Source organism: Rhea pennata, chromosome 8, assembly GCF_028389875.1.
Source record: "Rhea pennata isolate bPtePen1 chromosome 8, bPtePen1.pri, whole genome shotgun sequence".
NCBI lineage: Eukaryota > Metazoa > Chordata > Aves > Rheiformes > Rheidae > Rhea > Rhea pennata.
The window spans coordinates 33,569,133-33,581,729 of record NC_084670.1 but is presented as its reverse complement, the minus strand read 5'-3'; positions in this window follow the sequence as shown (position 1 = coordinate 33,581,729).

The following is a 12,597-nucleotide window of genomic DNA, read 5'->3' as shown; positions in this document are numbered from 1 at the left end:
CATAAGCAAGAAGGATTCCTGGGATTTATACTCTGGATTTCTCTCTCGGCTTTAAAGGCTTATACATTCTTTTAATTTTACTAAAGGACCTCACCCGTGAATCAGGAAATTACTGCGGTAAGCACATACAAAAATAAAAGCCTTTTGGACTCTTCCTAGTTCACTCCTGTTAGACAATGATAGTATTTGTAGAGGAGGAACCAACAACGAAACACTCAGGGGGGATTATCCAAGCAGTTATTATTGATAAAGTGGCAACGACCACACTAGCATTTCCTAACATTTCAGTGCACGCATTGTAATTCAACTGATCTGGAAAAAATAGTGCCAAGAGTGATTCTAAGATGCGTTTCTAGAAGCCTCTTTAGAAGGACCCCTGTCAGAAATCGTCAGGTCTGTATAATTAAAAAAAACTATAAAATATTCTTGATAAGGATGACCTTAAAAGTTTTAAAATATTAGGTAGCCAAGGCAATATTTAGAAGTTTACTTCAGATCATTTTCTCTCCTTGAATTCAGCATGCACCATTCACCTAAATAGGATGCCTCAATAGATTCTGCAGCCGCAAATTCAGCTGCTGCGATGACACCAGGGAGGATTTCGGAGCAAAGGACCATGCTGCTCCCTGTGCTCAGGAAAGAGAACTCTGTGAGAGACATTCACAAATATTAATTCTCACATAGGAAAGCTAACCTCCCTAAGCTTCCTCCATAGCCAGTGAAAAGAAAGAGGCTATTTTTCATATTATTGTTGCATAAAAGTTTTTACAACTGCAGTATGATAAGACCTAATTTGAGGTACAGAGCAGTAGAGTAGCAGTAGAGAGGCTGACAGGATATATCAGGCAGATAGTAAGACCAGAGCAACTAGAGAGTTACCATTGTATCCAAGTCAAGTTCTCAATAAATAAATAAATAAAACCTTAAGATGTAGTTTGGATTAGGCTACAGTATTAGGATAGAAAAGATAGAAAAACTCTTAGAGGCTTATGGAAAAAGAGAAGCGCCTTCAGATATGTTAACATCATAAAAACTAAGCAAGAGTCAGAGCCAACACAAGTACGATTTAAGAAATGTATTAGTTAAAATAACAGAAAATAAAAGCCTGAGGACACAGAGAAAGAAATGTCTTTCACTTAAGTTTTGGAAACCGTCAGATTATACTGCCTTTGGGCTAAATGCCATTAACACCACGCTGTGATCGGCAGTTTTAACAAAGGAACTCTTTCAAAAGCTAAATGAGGTAACACCAATTCCCAAAAGGATCAGGAAAGCCCAGAGACTATTTATAGCCAGTCTGCATCTGAATTTGTGAATCCGTCATACCAGTGAGTCAAAGTCAACTAGTCCTTTACTTTAGCTGCACCTGAGCAAAGCCAAAGTCAATGCTGACGCTGCTTGGACCGATCAAAGTCTTCGTGTTTTCTTCATCATTATTGTACTTCGTACCAAGAACCAAGCATTTTGAATTCCCAGAGCAGAAGCTAATTATGAATACCTTCACTCCTGTTTAGATTAAAAATAATACACTTACACAGGATAACATCAAGCACTTCTGATTGCTGTGCCAAACCCAGGCAGACAGAAAGACCATGCCAAGAACTAGAAATCTGCCATCATAGCCAAGCCAAATCCTCCAAGAAAGCTAGAGATGCCTGGATGCCACATAGCAAAGCTTATTAGTCAAGGTCTTTCCTCCATCTCCAGTTCCATCATTAGACCAAACCTTAGAAGATGGGAAGAGCTCCTTTGGGTGTTAGAAAAATGGGAATTTGGACCCCCTCTCATCCCCCCACCATGAGCCACAGGAAGGGAGAAAACTTAACCGTTATAAAGCACAGTTAACGCATCACTCCAGACTTTCTACGGTCACGTCTTCAACCGCAGCTACTTTTAAATCTCACTCTTGCAGGATCTCTAAACCTGTAGAAGGGTTTAAGTAATCATGCCAGAGACGATAACCAAGAACCTAAAGAATATTTTCCTCCTGCAAAGAAAGGAAATGCTACATAAAACAAACTAAACAAAACAAACCTAGCTGTGCAAGCAGAGGATTATCATTAATACTGGTATTACTCAATCAATTGCTAAGATTATTATAGTCTCACACAGTCCTCATAGTAGCTGAGCCTATTGTGTGACTGAGACTGAGGGGGCTCTGGAGGCCCCATAACACTGTAGCACAGCAATATCCCATTTGCAACTTAAAAGCTCCAAGACTCAAAATTCAGTTTAGCATAACATGAAAAGGTGCAAGGCAATATAAGACTGGACAGGGTTAGCAATTTCTATTTTATAACACAGCTTACACTCAATAGAATAGATTCTTAGTCATGAAAAGTCCTCTCTTGTCCCTCAATTTTTATGCAGAAGTGCTTGAACACAGTTATTCTGAGACTCTTTCAAGTGAGCCTTGCAGAGGATGCTTGGTTGAAAAGTCTTGTTTATCTTTTTTTTTCTGTTTCTCTGCAGAGAAACAGAATTGCACCAAAATCAGAAGATTTGTTTATTCAAATGCATGCAGAAATTTGAAACTCAAATATCCAAAGCATACTGTTCACAAAGGACCTAAAAGCTCAATAGTTATTTGCAAATTTTTATCAAAGTACAGACATGAATAAGCCATTGTATTTTCAGATAATTCACTAAATCAAAAAGGCAAATATTCATTTGAAAAGTCACTCTTAACTAAGTTTCTACTGTACTTTTTCTGTTCCTCCAAGGAAACAGAAATAACTCAAGAAATCATTCTGTATTTAAACACATGTGGAAATATGAACATAGGAAAAAGCTAAGAAAAAAAAAAAAAAAAAAAAAAAAAAAAAAAAAACAGCTCAATTTCAACTTCCACAGAACATTATCCAGGACTTCTAGTCAGGAAAGAAAATGACATTTTTCTTATACACCGGATGTATTTATGTGGAAGTCACTGAGATGCAATAAATGCGGAGCTCCAGTTATGCTATTTTTAACTCTTTCCAGAGTTAACCAACATTATACTGCAGTGCTTTTACTTCTAAGAGGTGGACAGTGCAGCACATTGCCAAGAAATGTCTTAGCTGGACATAATCACTACTTGGCATGATGAGAGAAGGAGGGACTTAGCATAATTAAACTGTTCCATGACGCAGGGGAATAGACCTGACGACCGATGAAGGGTTCCTTCCAGCATGTTTCTGTGATTATATGCTGATTAAATACCTGTGTGTACTGCCAGCTTATTTTCCCAGTTTGCTCAAAATTCATCAGGCAGACTTGGCTCTGAATCACTTCATGACGTGCAGTATTTTATCAGGACCTATGAATAACTGCCCACCTCCTTTGTATGCCTACCCTGGTCATTTCTGCTTTTTTTTCCTTTCCCCTTGTTTTACAAAAAATTTACTCTGCGCGTAAAACCTCCCTGCATGCAGAGAACCAGCACGAGCCCTCTGAAATTCCCATGATATGTTCCCCAAAGCTCTGCCAACGAGATGCCCTCCATAATTTACAAAACACAGGATTATCACAGGCAATTAGGAGCTGACCATAAAGGATCGGAGCCAGACTTCATGAACTGCTGCCCACGACATTCAACTTTAAATAAACTCAGTAAGAATAACTAGCGGAGAATAAGCTTAAAGAGCTGAGCAAGTACTACACTCACCATTACACATATTGTGTTTGGATTTTCTTCAAAACAGGCAAAAAAAACAGAGGTCCAAAAGATCTTCTTTGCAGTCTCAGTGAGGAGCGGACACAGCAGGGGAATTACCATACAGCCAGGGTGGCTCTCTACTATAAGGCACTCTATAAGACTGTAAGTATAGCATAGTATACTATCAGGTATACTGTAAGGCCTCAGAGACATCAGCCAAACCAAGGACAGTAAGCACTAAGAAACAGCTGTTTCAGTTGCAATTGCTTTGAACCAGGAACTATAATATCCTGTATTCAAACATCCATCCACTTCCTACCTGCAATTAACTGTCATCTTAACAATTGTCTCCAGGGTAAATCAACAGCTACATGAGATTACGTGCCCTACGCGGGCTGTGTTAGGCAAGGTCCTAAGGGAAAACAGCTCTTGTTTGCTTTTAAAATCTTCACCGAACAATGCGTGGGGCACTGTTTAATCCTTGGGAAGGAAAACAAATACACACAGATAGCCTGTACTTGGCTGTAGAAAGCATTTGAATCAAGTGATTTACAGGTCAGTTTACTCAAACCAGTTTTCAAATGACCCATGAAAGTATTTTTAATGTGTTATACTTGTCCACAACTGATTTCTGTAATGTTTTCTTCGCATTTACTTCACAGCAAATGCAGTGGGACTTCCAAGATGGCAACACCTAGGAGATGTTACCATCATACTGAAGAAGGACAACAATGACGGCAAAACATTTTGGAAAAACTTAGCAAATCCCTAGGAGAAGTTAAGAGTTAATTCATTCATCTTCCTCCTGACTACTGTGCTATTTAGCAGGCAACATGCTCACTGTTAATGAGAGGGGTAGAAGTGGCAATATACAATAATATATAAGAAGCTTATAATGTGGCGATACTTAGATAGCCTGTAGGTGCATCATCAAATGCTTAGCAGGCTTAGCTTTTACCCACTGTAAGCTGATTTGCTACCTACACCAAATCAGCAGAAATTATCTAATGGATGAAGGGAATATTACTATGCCTTAGGGAAGACTGCTCCCTTCTGGCAAGAGTTCTGAGACAAAAAAAAAAAAAAAAAAAAAAGTCTGAGAAGACATAATCCTCCTTTGCGTAGATGTAAATTCAGAAAAATCTTGCATCATAATGTCCTAAGAACTGAATTTATAAAAACAAGGGGCAGAGCACATGCACTCAAATGCAAAAAGAATATCTTCATGCTGTCAAAATCCCTCACCTATTCCAGCTAGCTTCATTAATGTAAGGAGATAAAAATACTTTTTGAAGAGGGGAGAACGGGTATGAGAACAGATGAGTAAGCATTTTCAGTAGAACAGTCCCATTAATACATTTCCAAAAGCACTAGTTACACTATGTTTTCTGCCAACATTTTATTAACGAGGTATTATTTGTATAAAGCGCACAATGGATGAATAATGAATATTATCAAATTAAGTGAACTGCTTTTTTGGGGGCAAAAAATAGTCACTGCTCACAGAAGGATTTGACCAATTTAAAGGAACACACAAAACATAATGGCAGTTTTTCCTCTGAACACAACGATTCAGACTAGCTTATAGCTAGCTATACCACGCAAAATTATTTCCAGTCATCGCATCCAATTAAGCTGTCTAAGCAATGCTTATGTTATTGAGCAGAAAGTTTCTATTTCTAGAGATGACAACCCAAGATTTTATCCAATCAGTAAGTTCAATTAATATTTCCACTTCAAAACCATTTAGATTGCTGAACCGCAACACTCAGTCTAGGAATAGCTTACAAATGAGAAAATAACTAAAGGTAGTGGAATCCACAAGACTCTTGCCTCACTTTCCATACTGTGCGTTGGCTTCTGCTTTCGTAATACTTCTTAACAAAATGCATTTACATAATATCAGCTGTGGCTCGTTTGAAAATATTTGAGAAGAGGGTCCTTACAAAATACAATTTGCATTCATCGTCTTTTTGAATGCTTTTATACATTCTTGACGAATGCAAGTTCTAGCTCAGAACTACTCTACAGGCTTTATTTCCCCAGATATCTTCCAAAAACATAAGCAAGTTTTCATGTAATTACTTGCACCATCTGCATATTCATACAGCCACAAGTATTCCTACAATTGACAAATAATGTTCAGATGTCTCTAGGTTCATAGGTCTGAAAAACGGTTCACAGGCATGGAGAGAGGGATAGTTTTGGCCTACAAGCACATCATTGAAAACACTCCATGGTGTCAGACAGCAAATAACTACGTAAAATATACTTAACGTAACTACGTATGATAGGCTCTCATACCAAATAGTGTTTTGCATTCCTCTTTTAGATAGGCAATCAAGAATTTCATCGATTTCAGTTATAACTTTAAACACTTAAAAATATATACACATGCACAGATATATATATATACACACATACACACACAAGATTTGAGATTTTAAAATGTTAAAAATATGAAAACCTAATCATGCATCAAAATACATATTCCCATTTGCCTCTTCAGTCACATGTTTAGAACTCTGAGATAGACAAAACTTGATTAACCCAGGGAAATAGGAGGAAACGAATGTCAAAGCCAGCAGCATATTATGCGACAGATACTGCAGTTCTTCAGTATTATGATTCTGTTTTTTCAAAGGCAAACACTGACCTCTATGGGCAATGCATGCAACAATGCAAAATAAAGACATTACTGAGGAAAGGCCAAATAAGTTTTCAAAAATTAAAAAAAAAAATAAAATAAAAGATTGTGCGCCACAGTCCAAGGCTAAGCTAATAAACTCAAGTAGGATAAGCATCCTTTCTCTGGATGCAACGACAAACTTTAGAAGCAGTTCTGCCCCTCATCAAAATGAGGCTCATCTGTTTTGTCTGGTGCCTCGCTGAAACTGGTTTTGTCTGTGAATGGACATGATTCAAAAGAAAAAACACTATCAACGCTGAGGGAGTGATTCAAAAAAAAAAAAAAAAAAAAACAATACGCCAAGTATTTGAACCACACCTGTTTATACAAATTGCAACCTCACATACTCAAGGTGGTACCAAGGCCTCAGGGAGGACAGGCCAAGATGTCCCAGCTGCGGGCCACTGTGGGAGATTTTACCTTCCACGCAGCCGACGAGGATCCAGCCCCAGGATCCATCTTTTTGCAACACAGGACTATTTACATCAATGACTAACAACTATAATTCGGTAAATACTATTGCAAGTAGGAATTATTCATAATTAGATACAAAACTATCAAGAAATATCATTGAAAATATTTTTTTAAAAAGGGTTTGTTTCAAAAATCATGGCACATACCCTACATATTGCTACCAACAAAAATGTAATTTTACATTAAAGACATTAAAGGTATGTTTTAGCCTAAAAATTTAAAGGTGCGATCCCAAAAATATGGAAAACAGCTGCAACACCTCAAAATTTAAGCAAACCTACCAGTTGAAGAAGCTGTTTCAAAATGGCCACTTGAGGCCACACAAAGCTTTTTGGCTGTGCTAAATATAAAAAGTCCACATGACCTACTGGGAATACAGATGTTCCTGTGACTTGCACCAGGAAGAAGCTAGAAGTTAAGATGGAGTTAAGAATGAGGTTGTCATATCCAAGCTTTGTACCAAAAGAATGCTATCACAGGGAAGGAAATGAATTCCCATAGTCTCAAGTTATAAAAAAAATGATAACACAGCTACAATTGCAAGGTAAAATATTTTAGAAACAACGATATTAACACATAAAGCACTCTCAAATCTAATACAACCTTCTGTCTTCGAAGAGGAGAACTGGAAGTTCTCATTCTAAAAATGAGTTCAGGGTTCCCAGGACTGCACAGCAATGTGAATTTCTGCTATTGAGTAATGGAAGAAGAAAAAACCAAGTATGTGGTAGCTGAGCATTCAGTGTCTTATAACCCAGTTCCATGGTTCAGTCGTGAAAATGCAAATTCAAGGATATATCAAAGAGTATTCCCAGGAGATGGAGGAAAACAATGAAGCTAGGGAATAAGGAAAGGGAGAAAGAATGCATGCAACATGCCTGCTTCAAGGATTCTTTAATACATACACTTATAAAAATAAATATATATACACTCTTCCTCCAGCTAAGCCTTGGAAAAGCCCCATCAACTACTACACTTTTGAAAACAGACACACAATCCCCAAAAAAAGAACAAAAGCATCTACACTGAAGAGATTCTAGCGTAGTTATCTTGTTTAAAAGATATCCATTTTCTTTCCTTCATAATTCTAAGCAGAAGTAAAAATTCTTAGCTTTTTTCTCTAGTAACAACTTAGGAGCACATCTTGTATCAAAGGTACTTTTAAATCATACGCTTTTTACTGTGGATAAGGAAAGCAGTAATACTCTTAAATAATTTGCTATTAATTTGACTTGAATAGTAGCCTACATGCTACTTTCTGAATAAAGTGATATCATATGTTTTCCTAAGGTATGAAAACTGCTCTTTTAGCAATTGCCTTACTCTTGCCCTTCCCCTTTGGAAGCTAGTAGTCTTGTTCTTCTGAATTTAACAGGGCCTCCTGGTAAAAAATAACAACTATCTTATCAGAAACAATTAAATATTATTTAAGTGAAACAAATGACACATTTGGAATCTTTGAAAGCTAGTGAAAACTAATTAGGTAGGAAACAGTACAGAGTAGTATTACCAAATAGAGACATAATCAAGCAGGAAGCAAAAATAAGGAAGCAGACAGAATAGATGTATATAAACTTGTACACAAGTACTAAAAATTGGGGGAAAACAGGTCAATGAGACAGATTGCCCTTCAGGCTTCTCCAAACTGCATGGATACTGGGACACCAGGGCACAACACACACAAATGAAACAGTGGAGAAGCTGCACATTGATGAGCTTGGAGTCTGCTAAGATAAATAACCTAAAATGCATCGAGCACCTCAAAACTTTACTAAATAAAAGCTTAACACTAAAGAAAAAAGTGACATAAATAAGCATTTTGGAAGGAAACAGAAAAGATCAGCCAAGAAGGTAAAGCGTTTTAAGCTGCCTGATGGCTGAACTTTCTGCCTTTACCATGATTTGTCAAGGGATTCTCTTCCAGACTTAAGATACCATCTGACAAATTCTCCAGCATCCCATGAAAACCATCTACATTTCTATATACCACCACCAGAGCCAAGCACTAACTAGAAGGTGGCTTACCACTGCCACCCACTTCTTTCCATGCCCACTTCTCCCAACAGAGTGACTTGCCTTCTGACTGAAGTCCTCTTCACCTCTCCACTTCTACTGATGCCTAATGTGTTCTGCCTTTTCCTACTGCTTCAGCTGACACGGTACCATACTTGGATCCATCTTGCTTCCTTTGACAGTGCTCCTAGTTGGGGCAGTGAGGCAGACCATCCTAGCTCTGCACAAACTCTTCACCTCGGATAATTGTGCCCCTTGCTACCAGACCTGCTGCTGTCCACAATAATATCCCATCAAACCTAGGTTAGGAGTCCTAGCTTGATGGCATTTCCTCATTTTCCAGTATTTTTCACTGTATCAGATATACCAGATACAGAGCCACTATTTAAGGTTTGTAAAACCTGAGACAAAAAAAAACCTATAATACTGCATAGTGGAACAAAGCTAAACATTAATCTCAGTGAAAATTTTTGGCAGGTCCCTGATACACTTTTGATATAGTTTCTAAAGATGAAGCAGTCTAAAATGAGATTCAGTTTACTGATATTTTTAAGAGTGACCTTTTTTCAATTATTTGCTACTGATGCTTAATTTCCTTATATGCAACTGTTAGACTGTGAAAATCAAAAATAATGAGAGCTACTAGTACTTTAGCAAATTTTCTATTTTTATCAAGGATCATTGCTGGGTAGGTGAAGGCAAGACCAAAAACTGATCATTAATTTAATGCTGACATTAGTGTCAAATTGCACAAAATCACTATTAACTCAAGTTACTAGATGGCCACTCCAGCAACACCTTCCGAGCAGGGTTTCTGAATGCTCTTTACATCCTGGGAGCCAAGCACACTATCTGCATAAGACAATAATCCCCACTTCACACCCATTTGGCACGGTCCATTTTTCTTCTCCTGGGTCAGATTTGCTGCTGTTGCACAGATTTCGGTTTAACAATAAATTATCTCCTCCACTGCTGCACAAGCACTTTGAATTATTTGAAAGCAGTTTAGACAGGTTTGGGCCAGTTTACAGTTCCTCTTCTTTTGTATGATGGTGGTTTTATAAATCAGAATAACCCAAGAGTTGTTGATCTTTTGCCTGTGAGGGCATTTTCATGAGCACTAGTTTGAAAAGCAACCAATAAACAACATTCACAACAGTGCAGGTTGGTACCTGCTTATTTATTTAATCAGACTAGAAATAAGTGAGATGAGTCTCCTCTAAAAGAAGAAATAACATAGAAAGTTTGGCTCATTTTTTTTAGACAAACCATGCCTTATGACTTCAATACAACCAACATAAAGATATCAAGATCACTGATAAAAATCTGGGAGAAGCCCCTGGGATTCACCCAGTGAATGGGTGGGAATAGCAGGGAACATAGCGAGTGCTGCAAACATGAAGCCCTTTGGTTATGCTGGGGCTTGCACACGGTTGCTGCTCTGCAGAACAGTAACTTAAAGCCCTGTGGTTTTAAAAGAAAACGGGGGCAGCCAGAACCAGAGACAGGGGGTGGAAGCAGCGTGGCGTGGGAAAGCACAAGAGCACGCCTGCCCTGATGGTGGGGAAGCAACACGAGGATGAAGAGCAGCACTTCGGGTGTCTGTGCTCAACGGTCTAACTGGAGTCAACAGACTGAAACTGTGCTGACCGTAACAGGAACTCTGTCCACGTTAATTCTTCATGTTCACTTTACCCAGCTAATTCAGGGTGCCAGCAGAGGAACATCTCTAAGACTAGAAGCATTTCATATGATAGAGCAAACGGTTTCAAAGAGCTTAATACACAGCAGTCCCCCATTAAGATAACAACCTTTGCCTGCCTCAAACTCAAAGCTGCAGAGGAACACAAACCCATGCACACAAATAAAACCGGAGCTGTGTGTTTTAACACTCATTCAGAAGAAAACATTAGGGAGCCCTGTGTAAAGAGGAGCTCAAAGCAAAGTACTGCAGTTAACAGTGACGTTTCTACATGGTATTGTAGGCCTCGTTCTTTCAAACATAGTTCACACCTTTTTTGAACTTTAAAAGACATACTGCAGTATACTTTCAAATAAAGTCTGATAAACTGGTTAAATAAAGATTTAGACATCAGTATGATTTCTGCAAATAATTTTATCCTTTTTATGAAGGACAGTCCTAGCACAATTCAGAAATCTTTAAAAGGCAATGAGGGCTGTAAAGGTAGCTTTTCTGTGTACAGTAATGCATTCTTATGCTGTGCTTATAATCCCTCTGTCTATCTTGAGCACTTGTAAAACACCTTGCTCTGCAATACCAAGGTGCCATCTTTATCTCCTCTTTAGGCTGAGTTGTTTTTCTCCCTTCCCAATTATATCCATGCACTAAATCCTTTAAATCTCTAACAGTCTGCAGCTTCATTGGCTCCAACTAATGAGCAGCATTTTCTAATTCCGTTATGACAATCCTATTATCTGTCCAGAGTTATTTCTGCAAGGGTCATCACTATACAGAGATGTAAATCTGAGAGCAGCTCTATGTATGTTCAGTTGTAATCCAGCTCCTCTCCTGGATCCCACCAAGGGCGCCTGTCAGCACTTCAGCATTGCTCAAGTGCAGCTGAGCAACTGAGCCTCTCAGGTACAGTGATTTATACGGTGATTGCCTTTAGAGTGTTATTTTAGTAGGGGAATAAAATATGGTATTTTAAAGTTTACCATGGCTGTGAAAGCTCAGAGTATAGCTTAGCAATATATTAAGCATCTTAACTGATAAACTTCACTGGTATTGTCTCTCAGCAGACTTCAGCTTTGGCATCAGACTAAAAATGTAACTATCGATATAAGAACTAATGCCAGATTTCTAGTAGCTTTCGGCAGGTCATTTTGAATAAGCTGAGAATAAAAAGCTACAACAGCTGTCATTCATGCTTTAAATAAATACTGGTTTTACTATAGTATGGATAGTAAAGAGGTGTTTTACGCTGGATGGAGTAAATTCAGCAAAGAGGAAATTGTATTACATCTGACTCAATCTGTTGACTTTGCCCAGACTTGTGCTGTGCATAGTTCAGTGGAACTGACATCTATGTCTCCATAATTTAAAACAGCTTTTACACCTTTTAAATTATGTCTCCATAATTTAAAACAGCTTTCCCTTCATGCAAGAGAAACAGATTTCCCTTGCATGGAGTATCTCACGCGACTTGAGATAGGATCCTCATTTTTAGACCTTCTGAACAATTCAACTCTAAATTCTACTAACTTGAAGATAAACCCTCCTTACTCAAGGAGCTAGCTTCAGGCATTGAAGCTTCTGCTCAAAACTGTTTGGTTCCAAAAAAAACGTTTCTGTTTTGGTAAATATAAATATTGGTGTTAAAAAAAATGTATTGGACAAGAAATTTCACTATGCAGCTAGTGTGATGCCATTAGTTTTAAGCAGGTTGCAAGCATATAACTAAAGGCATCGGTGATGAGTTACAAAAAAGGGTGAAGAAAATGCCCCCGCTGTAGCTGCTGAGGCTATCCACTCTGAGGCCAGCCTGCCACTGACGGTCATGGCACAATCATCAGGTGCACAGTTCAGTGGAGATGCAGGCACCACTTAATTTACAAATGAGCATTTTGCTGCTTTCAGTGGCCCGTCTTTGTCTTTGGTAATTGGTACTCAGATTTGGATTTGGCAGAGGACATAGCAAGAGCAGACAGTTTACATAAGATATCCATTCTTGGAAAAAAACTATGTCATGAGCAAATAAAAGTATATATAACAGTTCATTAGGTCCCCACTTTTGATACCAAGAGATTGTTTTCTACAGGT